This window comes from Dasypus novemcinctus, chromosome 15, assembly GCF_030445035.2.
Source record: "Dasypus novemcinctus isolate mDasNov1 chromosome 15, mDasNov1.1.hap2, whole genome shotgun sequence".
NCBI lineage: Eukaryota > Metazoa > Chordata > Mammalia > Cingulata > Dasypodidae > Dasypus > Dasypus novemcinctus.
The window spans coordinates 16,281,661-16,299,121 of record NC_080687.1 but is presented as its reverse complement, the minus strand read 5'-3'; positions in this window follow the sequence as shown (position 1 = coordinate 16,299,121).

Genomic DNA, 17,461 nt, shown 5'->3' with positions numbered 1-17,461 from the left:
TTCAAGATGTGAAATCAGCCTTTTGCACTCTGAATCTAGTGTTCTTTGTATGATATCATGTACACTGTCAGGATAAAGGTCAGTCATTAAAGAATCTGAAGGAATAGGGTACCCCATAAAACCTGACAGTGGTAGGAGGGGACAATAGAAGTTCTCTCCATCAGGTCCTGGTTTCGCGATGGGGAACAACAAGCTGCTTTCAAAGGCCAGGTGGGCAGGCTTTAGACTTGGGTCTTTGGCCCCTTACCAGGTTCTCAGGGTTACCTGACTCAATTTTAAGTGAATCATGACCATTCATGGCTGTGGAGGGATCTGGAGAATAATAAATCGCTGGACTACTTGAGAAGCTGTTACAGGTTAAGCAGTAACCCCGAAGGACATGTTCAAGCCCCAACCTCCAGTCCAGTGCATGTGATATTATTTGCAAATAGGGTCTTTGAAGATGTCATTAGTTAAGATGAGGTCTTAACCAATTAGGGTGGACCCTTAATCCAATACGAGTAGTGTCATTAAAAGAAGGGAAGAAGAGGCACTGATGACAGATGGATAGACAGACAAAGGGGAGAACACCATGTGGTGACCAAAGCAGGGACTGAAGCCCGTGCATTGCCATCAAGCCACGGCCAGGCTCTGGAAGAGTTGCTTGGCCCTGCCGAAAGCTTGATTTCAGACTTGAGTCTCCAGAACTGTGAGGCAATAAATGTCTGCTGTTTAAAGCCCCCCAGTTTGTGGTACTTTGTTATGGCAGCCCCAGGAGCTAAGATAGAGATCACTGCACCAAAATAAGAATTGCCAGTCAAGAGACAGTCATGCAAATCTGCGTAGAGCCGGAACGTCTGTGTCTGGAGGAGGCCAGTTTTTGGTCAGTCAGTGTGGGTTGCCAAGCTGAGAAGTGGGGTCAGCTGATGCCCTTCCCGTGGGGTGGGGCTTACCCCAGATCAGTGCCCTTTCTGTTTCAGCCCTTAACAAATTTTGAAGGAGACGAGAGAGCCGTGGTTGTTAGTGTGTGCTTACAGTTGGCCATGCCTGGGTTTGCACCCCACTTATGCTAAGACAACTTGGAAAACTTACCCAACCATCTGAGCCTCACTTCTTCCTCAAAAATTGGGGAAAATAATATGGTTCTTGTGCAGATGAAATGAAACCATGCATGTGAAGCACAGTGCCTGGGACAGGCTTCTCTGTGTAGTTCATTGTCATGAGGAAAGTAAAGAGAGCAAGGCAGGTGAAAACCTTTCCTTCTCACTTTCGCATCAGAAAGTACCGTCCCACACAGGGGTGTCCCCGTGTAGGGGAGCCCCACGTGCAAGGAGTGAGCCCTGTAAGGAGAGTTACCCAGCGCGAAAGAAAGTGCAGCCTGCCCAGGAATGGTGCCGCACACACGGAGAGCTGACACAAGATGACGAAACACAAAAGAGACACAGATTCTGGGTGCCTCTGACAAGAATACAAGCGGACGCAGAAGAACATACAGTGAATGGACACAGAGAACAGACAACTGAGGGGGCGGGGAAGGGGAGAGAAATAAATAAAAATTAAATCTTTAAAAAAAAAAAGTAAAGGCTGCTTCTTACTGCTGTCTTCCACCCCAAGGGGAAGGGCCTGGATGTCCCAGTCACAGCGTCCAAGCACAGACTGGCGGTGCCGCTCACCTCCCCCTCACCCTGGCATTCAGCCCCCTTCTCCTGCAACACGTTTCCCCAGCATGGGCTCATGAGGATTAGCAGAAACACTCTGGTTTTCTTTTTCATTTTTATCCCCCAAATATTAATGTGGTAACATAAAATTTCACATTTCAACCATTTTTACGTGTACAATTCAGTGGCATTAATTACATTCATGCTGTGCTACCATCACCACCATCCATTCCCAAAACTTTTTCATCACTCAAAACAAACTTCATACCTATTAAGCATTAACTCCTTATACCCCGCCCTGTCCCCAGCCCTTGGCACCCTCTCATCTACTTTCTGTCTGAACGAATTTGCTTATTGTAGATGGTTCACGTAGTGGAATCATACAATGTTTGTCCTTTTGAGTCTGGCTTATTTCACTCAACATGATGTCTCAAGAGTCATCCATGTTGTAGCATGTCATAGAACGTCACTCCATTGGACGTCTGAATAATAGTTCACCATGTGTATTTTGTTTATCCATTCACCTGTCGATGGATTTTGGGTTGCTTCTGCCTTTTGGCTATTGTGAATGAGACTGCTATGAGCATTGGTGGTGGTGTACAAGTATCTTTTTGAAGTCCTGCTTTTTCAATTCTTTGGAGCATACACTGAAGAGCATGCTTGCTGGGTCTATAGTAATTCTATGTTTAACTCCCAAGGAACTGTCACACTCTTTTCCACAGTGGCTGTACCATATTACATTTCCAGCAACAATGTGAGAGGGTCTGGTTTCCTCTTGAGTCCCTACTCCAAGTGGTATGGGAAGTAGGTAGTGGCCCTGGGAGGAGAAGGTGAGAGAAAAAGGGAGAGAGTACCTGGTTGATTGGTAACCTGCGGGCACTCCCATGCCTGACGCCTGGTGGGCACTGGGTAAATGTTTATGTAAACAAAGGAAGCTGGACACTTCTCCCAGTAGAATTAATATTTCCTGTGTAGGACAGCTGGCAAATCCATATGGAAGTGTGCATGCATGTTCTGAAGTCAAATGTAAATTATTTATATGATACCTGAAGTGTTTTGAGTTACCTGCATCACACCTGCTCTAGTCCAAACTGGCAACTCTGAGCAGACTATGCTTTGTCTTTCCCAGCTGGCAAACTTTGGTGACTCCACTTCACTTGCACCAATCTGAGCCATCATTTAAATTCTATATGAGGGAGTGGATGTAGCCCAAGCAGTTGAGTGCCTGCTTCCCACAAGGGAGGTCCTGGTTTAGGTCCCCAGTGTCTCCTAAAAACAAACAACAAGCAAAAAAAATGAAAAAAACAACACAGGGGAACCAATGTGGCTCAGTGGTTGAGCACCAGTTTCCCACATAGGAGGTCTGGGGTTCAATCCCAGGCCCCAGTACCTCAAAAAAAAAAAAAATTTAAGTCTATATGAGAATTTGTTTCTTGCCACTTCCACCTTGGCTGATTTTCAACTCCTCCTTCAAAACATAATACTGGGCGATGTCAGTATTATGGTTCCTGAAGCACCTGTGCTTATTGTTCACATCACGGCGCCGGTTCACAGATGTGCTTGGCTTTCTCTCCCACTCACCTGAGGTCCTTGAGGCCAAACTGTGCCTTTCAAGTCACATCAGCATCCCATGACTTGGCACAGTTGTTGGAACTCAAAATGTCTGAAGAATGAGTGAATAGTTTAATACCTGGATTTCCTTGCTTTTAGCATCTGTACCATATACTCAACATTAAATTGTCTTGCAGTATACTAAAATTGTTCCATTGGTTTGGGCTGTGTCATTCCAGCTAGTTAATAAATTTCCTAAGCTGTTTCATGGTTGCTACTCTGGTTTACTGATGGATATTTGATTTACGACCTCTCTGTAAGAGTTTGTAAGAGTAAAGTTGACATGTACTCATTGTATGCTTCTTTCAGGCATTTGAGCCCCATGGCTACCTTGGAGGTAGGTAGGACAAGTGTTTGATATATTTTTACAGATGTGACAACTGAGGCTCAAAGAGGTTAAGAGAACATGAATTCGAGCCTGTGTTCGGGTAGAAAAGAAAATAATTATTTTAACACAACGTTTTGAATTGCACCTGCTGCTGCTTCAGAAAGTTCTGGCCTGCAGGGAATTGGTACCCTGTGGAGCGGTTGGGTTGAGTAGGTGTAATGCATCCAACCCAAGGAACTGAGCTAGAAGATTTCCACTCCCACCCAACAGCAGCACAGGCTGCTAGACTTAGCTGAGGGCTTTTCGAGTCTTTGAGGGTAATTTGTTAGAACTGCTGTTAACCCTTTACTAGATGTAATTGCGGCTCCACAGAGCCCCCTTTAATCTCCCCTTTCTTTTCTCATCTATTACAACTGTCTCCAGGAGAAGAGCTTATAGTAGGTGGCAGCAGTGGTTTTAATGGCTAATTGAAAAATCATGGGCTTTTAAGCTCAAAAAGGCTTTCAAAAAGATTGATGATGGCCCAAGGATGTGGAGTTTACCTTCTGTATCTCTCCCTGCAACTCTTGTTTCTTTCCTGAGGGTCTAAAGTGAGCCAGTTATTCCTCCCTTGCCTTGTTTCAACTTCTCTTTCTACCCCCCTCACTCTCCACCCCCCCTTTCTCTTTCTGCCAGTCTTGTCTTTCTCCTGCTGCCTTCCTTCTCTTGTTCTCCCTCTTTGTATCTCCCCCTTTCTCCCTCTCTACAGCTTTCCCTCCCTCCTTCTCACCCCCCCCCCCCCCCCCCCCCCGCCTTTTCTTTCTCTCTCCCTCTCTACTTCTTTCTCATCTCTCCTAAATGACTGAATGTCACTGCCTGTTGGTGGGCAGCAGATTCCTTGATGCTCCTTTCTGTTTTCAGTTGTAAACTTTGGAGATAATAAGAAGACCTGGGATATTTTGAGCTTGCTTCTCTCCCACCCACTCCCACCCACTCCCACCCCTGCCCCTCCACCCTCACCGTGGAATTGTACCTGTAATTTATTGCACATCATCAGAAATATGCTTTGCCTCCCTGAAGTGGTTAAGAGACCCCTTTAAACAATGATATGATATCATTGACACCTAATAAATAAAATAATCATATTTTACACTTGGTGCAATACCTCTGCCCCCCAAATTCTTGCAGCTATACAGTAAGTCTGTACTTCTGAAAGAGTGTTATTTTGAATGTGAGTGAATATCAATTAAGGGGTGGAAAGTCATAGTATTTTTTTTTGAGGTACTGGGGCAGGGATTGAACCCAGGACTTAGTAGTTGGGAAGCCAGCACTCAACCACTGAGCCACATAAGCTCCCCTAAGTTGTTTTTTTCTGTTTGTTTGCTTGTTTTCCACTTTTGTTTTTAGGAGGCACTAGGACGTCCCTTGTGGGAAGCAGGGCTCAACTGCTTGAGCCACATTCGCTCCCTATAGTACCCTTAATTGTCACATTGTTATGGAAAGTTCCCTGGAATATCCTCCATTTCCATATAGACTAGGTGAGTAGTCCTCAGGCATTAAAATTTCACGGAATAGTACAATTTCCAAAAAAAAGTTAGTGGTACTGACATGTTTATCAATTTTAAATTTTGCTAAAAAATAATATTAAAAGTATATAAACAAAATCAAGCAAACCCAAACCAAAATCAAACCAGCAGGTAGCACCCCCACTCATAACCAACTGCATTTTTCATAAAAGAAATGACATTTCAACACTAAAAATATTTAAAAATCCATAATCTGTAAATTAATGATAGCCTTTTTAAAAAGACTAAATTTTCCATTATGAAAAGCCTAGTAAGTTTTCTTATTTTAAAAGCTCTGACAAAGGAAGGGACCAAAGTCTTTGATGGATTACATCTACCTCGTAAATATAAAGGATGCCTACCAAAATTACAATATTGCTGTATCTGAGTAGTGGAACAAAGAGGGTAATTTTTAAGTATTTCTTTTTTCCATATTCTAAAATGTCTAAAAATTATTTGGTAATATTAGTAATAATGTGGTTACATAAATTATGTTAAATCATTAATCCAGATTTTTCAGAGAAAGGGGCAGCCATTTATGATGGAAAAATAAATAAGAATACTAATATCAGTGTCAGACAAAATGCTCCTGGGTTATCTTTTTGCCCCTTTACTAGGCAGGGATTGGCCCCTGTCTTAGTTTACCAGGGCTGCTATGACAAACACCATGCACGAGCTGGCTTACAGGAGCGGTTTATTGTCTTGGGGATCTGGAGGCTGTGGTCCAAAACCAGGTATGGCTAGGCCATGCCTCCTCTGAAGTCTGCAGTGTGCTGGGGGTGGCTCGGTCTCTGCCTCTGTTCCCTGGTGAACCCCCTTTCCTTGTGCCTGCTCATCTGATTTCTGCTGACTTCTGGCTTCTCCTTCCATGTCCCATTTCCTTTGCTTATTAAGGACACCAGGCATCTTGGACTAAGACCTGCCCTCGTTCACTTTGGCATCACCTTAATCAATAACACTTTCAAAGCCCTATTTACGAATGGGTCCCCACCACCGGTCGGGGGTCAGGACTTGAACATGCCTTTTGTTCAACAGGATTCAACCCACAACCGCCCACTTCCTCCTCCGGGACTCTGCACTCCTTTCCTGCCCCCCACCATCCCACTCCTCCTCTCTGTCTTGATTTCTGCCGCCCCCCGCCCCCCCCCAGTGACTTTTGCTCACACATAACCTTTCCTTCCCCTTGACACCTCACAGTCTGTGTTATGTCATGGCCTTTCTCTGTGCTGCTTTTCAGCTTCTGTGCCCTTTGCTTCCTGGCCTGTCTTCTCCCTTTTTAGTTCTAGTTCAGTTCCCCAGAGAGGAAGACTCTGCTTAGGGCTGCTGTATATTTTGCTGCTGTATACTGTTGCCCCTGTATGAACAATGCTTTCCTTGGGTCACCTCCTTGGCTGTCATCCAGCTGATTCAGTGGTGCCCCGGGGGCCTGGGCATGGCTTGGGGCCACTTAGCTGTGGTTTGGGCATAGAACTTCAGTTATCTATTTCAGCGCTCTTCAAATCCTGAAAGAGGTGATACAGTCAAACTTTACCTGAGCCTGGTGCTCCAGGAAAACAGCCATGGGTATAAAATCTCCCTCCCCCACAATTCTGTGTTCCCAGAATTATCCAACTACCAAGGCCCACGCTGCTCTTTCCTATCCTCAGGAAAGACCCATTTCTACTCTTCCTTATATAAGTTCTATAAGACTCATGGATGATTCTCAGCTCTACTTGCCTTTATAAAACCCCAAGTTTCCTCCCTTATCTTTGAGGTGTTTCTTACTAATCAACATTCTTCCTATTGCAATGGCCTGAATAAAATCGCCTCCTTAATTTTCTGGTGCATTTTGTCTCTCATAGAGGAATTGTTTCCTCCATTTCTATTCATAAATAAACTGAAACTTGCCCCAAACCACACCGGGCAAAAATTGCTGTTAATAGTGTTTGGTGTCCAAAGTGGCTCTTGTACAAGACTCCATAGCCCTGGGACCATTCTGCTCAAGACCTTTTTAGTTACACCAACATCATCTGAATAGCCAGCCAGCTTTCCCAGGAAACAGTTTTGAAGAGAATGGTGCTGTCTTGGATGAGCCAGTCAGCACTTCCTAGTGACAGAGGTCATCAAGCTTTATAAACCCTGAAGAACTTTGCATTTTAGCCAAAGCTCCCTCCTTCTGCATTTCTGCCTTTCTCAGGATTTTCACAAGCTAATAGTTGGCATTCTCCCAGAAGCTTCACTTCCATCCACTAGACTTGGAAGAAACTAACTCTGCTGGTCTGGCAAGAGGTGGATGATACTCAGTTGTGAAGACAGGCGGTGGCTTGTTGCTGAAAGGTGAGCAGTGAAGGCTTTGCATGTTTAATGCTTACTAGTGGACTTACAGCTATGATGCCTGAATGCCTTGGTCAGTATGATTTGGGCCCAACAGGAGAACTTGCTTCCTTTCTTGTGAGATTCTCATTCCATGGCCTAGATTACCATGCTCCATTTACTTTAGGAGACAGTGTCCCAAAATTTGTGTAGTGGACAGAACACCCTGTGCACAGCACATCTAAGATTGTGCTCCAGACCTTCAGGCCTGCTGGGTGGGGACAAGGTAGGCGCCTCTCTGAAGACTGGGCCTTTCTCTGCTCCAAGTGCCAAGTCAGGGAGGATCCTTCAGGAGGACGAAAAGATTTACCCTAAGGATGTTTTGTGATCCTGAGTATAATTTAAATAAATGTATTATATACATCGACTGTACGTTATACATTCTCCAAGTTCATTTCTGTGATTATTTTTCTTTATTGCAAGTATCAAAGAATCTTGTTGTCTATAAAGGATCAATAAAGACCTTCACAAATTAAGCTCTGTTAATCTCCACTTCTCGCCTGAGGCCTGCCCACTCCACATGGAAGATTATTAACCATAATTTCCTGAAAGGGAGGGAAAAAGGTCAGTGTCAGCCTCCAGCAACTCAGGGCCCGCCTGCTCCTTATCCAGTTGTTTGTCCTGTTGGGGAAGGGCTAACCAGGAGAGAGGGCTCATGGGTGGTGAGGACTGCGTGACATTAACTTTAAATGTTAACATGCTTTTTCTTCCTGGTTTAGAAAAATATATATGACTCACCAGCCCCTTGCCCCAGCCCCTAGCAATCTCTAATCTACTTTCTATTTCAATGAATTTGCTATTTCTGCATATTTCATATAAATGGACTCATAAAAATGTTTGTCCTTTTGTGCCTTGCATTTTCATTCAGCAAAATATTTTCAAAGTTCACCCACATTGTATTAGGTATCAGAACTTCCCCTCCTAGGTGTGTACCCCAAAGAATTGAAAGCAGGGACTCAAACAGGTACTTGTATACCCACGTTCATAGCAGTTCTCATCATGGTAGCCAAAAGGTGGGAGCAACCCAAATGTCTATCAACAAATGAATTTAAAAATGTGGTATATACCGAAAATGGAACATTATTCAGGCTTAAGAAGAAATGAAGTTCTGATACATGCTGCAACAGGGATGAATCTTGTAAACATTATGTTCAGTGAAATAAGCCAGACCCGAAAGGACAAATGTTGGGTGATTTCACGTACGTGACATATCTAGAATAGGCCAATTCATATAGACAGAAAGCAAATTAGATGTTACTAAAGACTGAGGTGGGAGAAGAATGGGGAATTATTGCTTAGTGGGAGTAGACTTTCTGTTTTGGGTGATGAAAAATTCTGGAAATAGTGATAATGGTTGCATAACATTGTAAATATACTTAGTGTCACTGAATTGTATACTTAAAATGGTAAAAATGGTATAAAATACATATACACACCTTAGAATAGATTATAATAATTCTAGAAAATGCGTAGTTCCTTTCTGTATCTGGAACATTTGAAATTATTATTTACCTATTAATGCCAAAAGTCTCCTTGTTTTGTTTTGTTTTTTTAAATAAAACATAATGTCATTATTTAATGTGAAACTACAATAAATTATTTTCAGTTTACATGAACCTCACACAAAAGTAGAGAAAAAGATGTTTGCAGGGCCCAAATGTATTAAAAACAAAATTAATTCCTGACTATTCCTTTTCCAAGGCCTCTGGCTTAACCTTAAAAGTTAGCTCCATTCGTAATCTGCATTTAGCTAAAACAAAAATAATAAGGCACATCTTTTTTTAAAATACTTTGAGACTTATTTTTAAAAATTTATGCCAGTGAATTCCTATTACACTATTACCTATGGAGTTTAAATGGTTTGTTAAAAGATACAGTGGCAAAGGAAGGCCTAATATCGCCATTTGCCGATCTGCAACTATCTGTTCTTCCTTTTGGGCCACAGCTCCTTAGGAGACGAGGACCTCTGCAAATCCCTGTCCTGCCACTTGGAAACTGTGGGGTGCAGGTTAAGTTGCTTAACCAACTTGATTTCTAAGTTTCTTTTCTTTAGACTGGGGATTCCTAATCTAAAGTCTATATGGGGATTACATATAGACCTTTTTCGGGGGGAGTGGGGCTAGGGAAATTTTAATGAAAAAGTATGTGCAAATCACCCAGAATAGCCTTGTGCTTCCTAAGGTTTGTGTTATTTATGGTAGCAATAAAAGTTTACTACTATTACGATGATTACAGCTCCAATAGGTTGACCATTTCTTTCCTTGTGACACTTAGGGATGGGAGCAGAGAGGGTCTCTTCCCTCCTATCAAGGCCATAGCTGCAGTTTCCCAAACTGCCCATTTAGCCTTAGTGATCCCCACTTCTATCTAGCCCATTGATTGTGACAACTGTTTTCTGAGCCATCACTGCTGTCCTTTAAGGCACAGCACTAGGCTCCTCAGGGTAGCTGCACCTTCACTCCCCACACTTATGGTGGCCTGGTAATCCCTGTGGGAGGGAGCAAGGGGGGGAAACCACATTCCTGGAGCATGCTTGGGGCCTCCAATTTTATTTCTAATTCTGGTACCCAGGGACGGAAGGTTCTATGGTACCATGCAAATGCATTCTTCTTTATTAAAGTTGACATTACTTTAAGAGGATGAAAACACTTTGAAAACTTGAAAGTAGAGTTCAACTTTATGATGGTGTCATTTAGGCCTGCTTTCTTGAGTTTGTGGTAAGCTCCTTGAGGTGAGGGGCCGTCTTAACGGCATTGATGTTGCCCACTGCGCCAGGAGCAGCAGCTCCTCAGAGAACACTTGGCAAATGAGCACAAGGAACACCAAGGCTGGCCTCCATGCTTTAGTTGAAGAAGACATCCGGGTCCATCTAGAGGCACCCAAGGCGGCAAGGAAGTAAGCTGTTTCCTGAAAGCGTGAACTAGAGTCTCCAAACAAACTTCAACCATAAGGAAATTGTTTATTGAGTTGCAGATACCTGACAGGCATCAGAAAACACTCAGAACAGTTCTCTGGAGGCACGGTTTGAAGGCAGACACAGCTGTGTGTCATCAGCAAAGAGAAAGAAACCCACGTTTTGCAAATGGATCCGATCCCAATGCATCAACACCAGGATCCAACCCTGGTGTTCGCTGAGCCTCAGTGGAATGCTATGAATTTCTGAAGCTTTTCCAAAGGTCCAGCTATGGACAGGAGATGAGAAATTGCTCCGCAAGAGAAGCCAGACTGAACATTTTGTGCATAACTTGAGTACCTCCTGATGTGAGGGGGATTCTCTGAGTCCCTGGGGGTACTTGAATGTCTCATTCAACTGGGAAACTCTTAAGGAACAGTCAGACCTTGGCCAAAGCCTGGGGCAGGTGGGGGAGGAAGGAAACACCCAAGATCCTCATAGCCCACCTACGTAGTCTGCCACATTCCATAACTTTCTCAACTATTTTATGACATTCACAAATTACATTATGTTACTATTTTCCAAAACAAATTTACAGTCTGAAAAAGCTTGTCAAAATGATCCCTAAGTTGGATCTTAATATATCGGGTGTAGCTACACTTCTTCAGGTCAGTAAAATACCTGCATTTTATAGGAGGGATAAGTAATGCCAAGAGAGATTAAATCATTTCAGGTTCATGTTGCAAAAATTTACTGATATTCTGTTACATGCCAAGTACAATCCAAAATCATTTGCCTTTTAAATAAAAGGATGAACAGTAGGGGGTACCTACTTGCTCAATGTGCACAAAGACAATATAGCAAAATAGAAATTATGCTTCATCCTATATTTGCACCCATAGGCCCCCCCTTCACTCACACATAACACATTCAACACAAACAGAAAAAATAAAAATAAAGCCCCACAAAACTGTTGTGGAAAGATTCTAGGGAATACATTGTTTTGACTTTAAAAATTTGTGAAAACATTTTCATGTCATCCAAAGGAGCTACTTTTAAGTCTCATGACTTAAAACATTTCTATTATTAGAACTTACTGTTACTGCTAATATGAATTTTGATTGATACGGCTAAGTATAAGTGAATAAAACTTTCCAAAATTAACATTTGCTGCTTAAGTATTATGTAAATGTTTTTCCCTTCAGGCATTGGTTCTCTGGGGACAAACCTCAATGTGAGTTCTTTATTGCATTCTTAAGACTAACCTAGCAGCAAGTGTCTCCAAGGAAGGACATCTATTAACCTATCTTGACTGATGTCACATCAGGATATATGTGAAATTTTATCTGTGATTATCAGGCACATTCAGAATTTCCTTTATATATATATATATTTCTATTAAGGTACCTAAAGTCAATACCAAATCCTTCAGAAAGGCCTTTAAAATCAGTCTAATCTTTATCATGCTGCTTGGCAATTGATGTGAGTCACTTTGACATTTTTGAGACTGCAGATTTCCTAGCAGGATACAAAAAGAAAGTTTTATAAACATTGTGTCCTTGAAATTTTAAAAAGAAAATCACTTTCCTGCACTATATTTTACCATGTGTGCTCTTGAAATTCAAGTAAAAAAAGGCAGTGCAGTTAGGAAATTTGAGTTTGTCCTTGTAAATCAGCATTGGGGCAACTCCTACTTCCCAGTGATATTTTGTCCCATTTCTATGGTACTTCCTTAAAGAAATGGCCTGAGTCCTTAGCTAGGGTTTGAGGGGTTATACTATTTGGGGGGGAGGGGTGTTTTCTAACTGTAAACAGGGATCTTAGAGCAACATATAGTGAGGTACAGGCTTAGGAAATGGAAAGATGGTTGGAGAGGCTGGCCTGCCCAGCAAGGCACCAAAGGAAATGAGGAGGTTGGGAAGATTTGGAAAAATGGGGGTCCATCTTGAAGCTGAAGTAGAAGGAGCTTTAGGGGGAGGAAAATATCAAAGAAAAAAATAGTTACCAAAGAATGGTAGAGAGGTTCTACGGCCTCTCTAGAGTGTGAAAAGTGTGAAAAGCCAAATTGGACTTGGATATATTAATGCAGGCATTAGGCTATGGGAGTAGAAGGGAAGAAGTCAACATAGAAAAATGTGTGTACTAAGAGGTGGCATAGGAAATAACTGCATGTGCTTCCAGTGTCCCTATTGTGCATGAGAGATTTAAGATAATTTTGGTACATGTGGCCAGAAATAAGTAGCCTATGGGAGGATGTCTTCCATCCATCAATACCAAATCATCACATCAAATTATCATCAACATCTAGTAATGTACACCATTGCCTGGGTCTCCCTGTTTTTAAACAGTTCATTAGCCTAGCTTGGGAGAAGTGTGTGTGTGTGTGTGTGTGTGTGTGTGTGTGTATGCGCACATGATTGGGGAGAGACCGGAATGGGGTGGTCCTACGTAATCTGGGGAAAAAATCAAGTAGAACTTGATATGACTTGGAAAACAGAGAAAATATCATGGGACAAAACACTATGTGTTGAAATTTTTTTTCCATTGATTTATTTAATACTCACTTCAGGGACCATGTTAGGTTCTGGGAATGCAATGATGAGCTAAGATGGGCATAGTGCCTGCCCCGCTGATTCAAATCTTAGTCACTGAAATGTAAAACTACAAGTCAGATGAATGCTAAAAAGAATGGATTTTCTACTTTTAAACTTCTTGGGGGTAGGTATGTAAGTGTCAAACACACTTTTGTCCCATTTTGGGTCTTTTTACTTTATTCATTCATAAATATTGAGGGCCTCTTAGCTGCTAGGGACCGTTCTAGGCACTGGAGATACCATAGAGGGAAAAAAATTCCCTTGGTCTCAGGGAAATTACAAAATAGTTCTCTTTTACAAATATTAGATACTTTTTTGATTCCTACAGTAATATTGGTCAGGATAATAAATATTTTCATTTTAAATATGAAGAAACTGAGACATAACGTGAGTAGAAACAAAGTAGGTAAGTGACTTTTTCAGGACTCATTGTCCAGGTCCTTGCCAGAGACCAAGCTTCTCATGAGTACCATTGTTTTTTATTTTCATTTTTGAAAGTAACTGGTCCCCTTCAAACAATATTGTTGACAATTTTGGAAATGCCAAAGTTTCAAGAAGTAAAATTAAAGTCACATATAATTCCACCACCCAGAAAATGGTGACATTTTGGTATATTCTAACCTTTTTTTCTATATATACACATAAACAGAGAAGCACACATTTTCTAAATTAAGATTCAGTCATTTAACCTCTTTAATAAGTTGAAAATTTCCCTTAAAATTATGAATTTCTTATGTCAAATATTTTCTGTAACATCATTTGTAATAGTTATTTATTATTTTTCATGGATGTCATACCTGATTTAAATGATCCCTTATTGCTGGACAATTTGGTTGTTTTCATCAGTGTGGTTGATAGATGGATATTTCCATGGACGGTTGAGATGGGGGAAGAGGGGACTGTTTTCTTTTTTAAACCAGTAAGTTTTTCTTCCAAAGTTATTAGATATAATTTAAATGAATTACTTTATCGAGGTACAATTTACAGATAGTGAAACACAAGGCATGATGGGTTTGACAAATTAATTTGCTCTAATCAAGTTATAGATAATTTCCATTGCCATAGAAATTTCCCATATGCCTTTTCTAAACCATTCCTCACATTCTCCCCAGACACAACCACTGGCTGATTTCTATCAACATCAATTTTTGCCCATTCTGCTTCTTCTTATAAGGTGAATCATACAGTATGCAGTCTTTTGTGTCTTTCTTTCAACTTCATGTTTTTGATATTCACCCATGATATTGCAGGTATTGGTAGTTCATTCTTTTTATTGTGGAGTAGTATTCTAATATATGAATATGCTACAATGTGTTTATCCTTTCCCCTGCTGATGGACATTTGGGCTATTTCCAGTTTGGGACTATAATAAAGAAACATGTTATAAACATTCTTATAAAGGTTTTTGCTTGTTTGTTTGTTTGCATGTTTTGTTTATATGGATATGGGCAAGTACCTAGAACAATGTCTGAGAGTTCTGGTGGCTCCACATTATAAAAATATTGGTTTTTGCAATTTTAAAATTTTAGACATGCTAGGGGATACATAACATTTCATTATTGGTTTTCTTTGCATTTTTCTGATAACTAATAATTTTGAACACCTTTTCAAGTGCATATTGGTCATTCACATACCTTCCCTTGTGAAGTGTCTGATCAAGCTTTAATCTATTTATAACTGGGGTATTTGGCTTATTATTATTAAGTATTAATCAGTTTATTAGTATATTTCTAACCCTGAAAAATGCTGAAAGTAAGTCTGAGGTACAAGGGTGAGCAGGACTTTGGGCAAGCCACTTCCTTTCTATGGCTTTCAGTGTCACCATCTGCATAATGAGGCTGGAATGCATGATCTCTAAGGCAACTACACTTTTGTTCCTCATCTGTCAACGGATATGCAAGATGCAATGCAAAAGGGCTGGTAATGTATGAAGATCAGGGAGAGGAGTAAAGCAGTGGGTATTACTCTTTAAAGAAAGGAGATGTGACTTCCCTACACATGCCTCTTTTGTTCCTTTTATTGAACATATAGTTGGCGCTTGAGTTGGTAGGTGTACATCCAAGAGACTTGAATCTCTGGGCTGTCCATGAGAGCTGGGCCCTGAGCCTCAGTGGAGTTGCAATACCTGCTCTCCAGTTCATTGGACTCACCCAGAACAACTAACAAGGAGATGAAGATGGACAGCCACCACACCAAGGAACTGAGAGAGTCTACAACTGTGAGTCCCATCCATCAGTCTTGGGACAAAGCCCCCTTTCAATTAGAGGTGGAGTGAGCATCACCATCTCAGAATCCTCAGGATGGAAATAAAATATGGACTAGAGTGGACTTATTGGTATTCTACTATAGACTTACTGTGATTCTAGCAATGGAAGAGATTATATAATTGATGTGGAGACAGTGGCCACTGGAGGTGCTGAAGACAGGGAGAGGGAAAAAGAGGTGTAATATGGGGGCATTTTTGGGACTTGGAATTGACCTGAATGACATTGCAAAGACAGATACAGGACATTATACATCCTGCCATAACTTACAGAATGGAGAGAGTGTAAACTACAATGTAGACTATAATCCATGCTGTGTGACAATGCTCCAAAATGTGTTCATCAATTCAAATGAATGTACCACACTAATGAAAGAAGTTGTTAATGTGGGAAAAATGGGAAGTATGGGGAGTGGGGCATATGGGAATCCCCTATATTTTTTTATGTAACATTTTATGTAAACTATGAATCTTTTAAAAATAAATGAAAAATATATTTAAAAAAATAAAGAAAGAAGGGGAAAGCCAAATAAATCACAAACCATTGTAGGGGTCCTCACCCTTGCAATTACATACAACCAGCATTCTGGGAAGAACTTAATCTGGGACCACAGGATCCAATTTGGCCATTCTAAGATTTGGTGGCAATCAGAAGCATAAATCTTCAGCAAGAAAATTCCAAGTCTAAGATTTTACGATGATTATTCCAAGAGTTTAACTATACAAGATTTTCCTCATTCTCCTGTAGAAGGTTCAAGATGGGGCATAGGTTGCATCTCCTGATGGGTTGTACTTGTAGGTTCCCTCAAGGACAGGGAAGTGAGGCAAAAGTTCTAATGATGGGCTTTATTTCCGGGAGTTTGGGAGTCTGTCTGACAACTGGCCAAGGGTGAGGGGCCTGCTAGAAAATTCCTAGAGAGGTGGGAAGAGTTCTGTGCGCTCAGGTTTAGGCAAGGGCCCTTCCACTTAAATCGCTCGCTGCCGTGTAACCTTGCCCTCTGGTCCAGCCAGGGCTTTTCCGCTTGCACGACCTGAGACCTACTCCGGTCAACTTAAGGAAAAAGCAGTTTATATTAAGGATAGGTTGTGGTTCAAGGGAACGCAAAAACAGAAAATCAGGCCTCAGGGCTTGAGCACAGGGACTAGAACAACCCCACCACAACCGAGGCTTCAGTTTCTGTCAGGAGACTGGCAGCCATCTTTCTTTTCCTGCATGTCCTTCCTGGCAGTTCCCAACGCCCGCCCACGCCTGTCTCCAGACTCCTTTGCTTTCCTGAATTAGGCCCTTCGGCCTCCGTGGACCCTTCAGAATGCCCAGTTGCTGCACCGGGGAGAGGATCCCATTGGCACAGCTTACACCCGGCCTACGGCGGGGCGATAGCCCTGACCCAGTTATCAGTGCCTTGGGTCGCCTCGGACCTGTGCGCAGGCGCCTCAGAAATAGAGCGCCCGGCGGTCTCGTTAGCTCTCGCCCTCGCACTCCATGGTCTTGAAGAGCAGTCGTACCAGCTCGGCCCTGGCCCACCAGGGCCCGGGCCAGCACCAGCGCGCCGTCCGTGTGGCCGCGGCACACGCACTCACGCGGCCGCCGCGCGGCGCCGGGCGCCATTTCTCGGCTGCGCCTGGCTCGGCCCGGCCAGCGGCGCCTCGAGCGGGTCGCAGAGCCTCGCCGGGGCTGGAGCCGCGGGGCCCAGCTGCACTGCGTGCTGCAAGCCGGCCGCCTCTGTGGCCTCCCCGCCCTTGCTGTGCGGGCTCTTGCTGCATCCCTCCCAGCTCCCACCCGCCGGCGGTGGCCGGCAAGACCAGCGCTTGTTCAGCGCAGCCACTTCCACAGCCATCGGCTCCCGCGCTTCGTCCACACCCACGTAGATCTTGAGTTCCCGGCGCACCTTGACCACGTTCTGTAGGTCGGCCTTGGTGCAGGCCAGCAGGCTCCTGCCAGGCATGCCCGGTGCCCCATCTTGGCCGGCTCCAGGTCAGGCGGGCAGGCTCTGATGTGGATCTTCGCCCTCATACAGAATGCGTGCCAACTGAGCTCAGGATCTGGGAGGACATCTAGTCCCATGGCGCCCTTCTGCTCCTCACTGTATAGCCCCAGGAAGTTGCCATCTAACCTAAAGAAAAGCACTGCCATGGTGAAGTGTCAGCCCCTTTTTCTTTTTCACTCCGTCAGGATCCTCTTCTCCACCATCCATCGCCTCTCTCTTTTGGCGCCTTCCCTCAGCCTCCACCTTCCCGA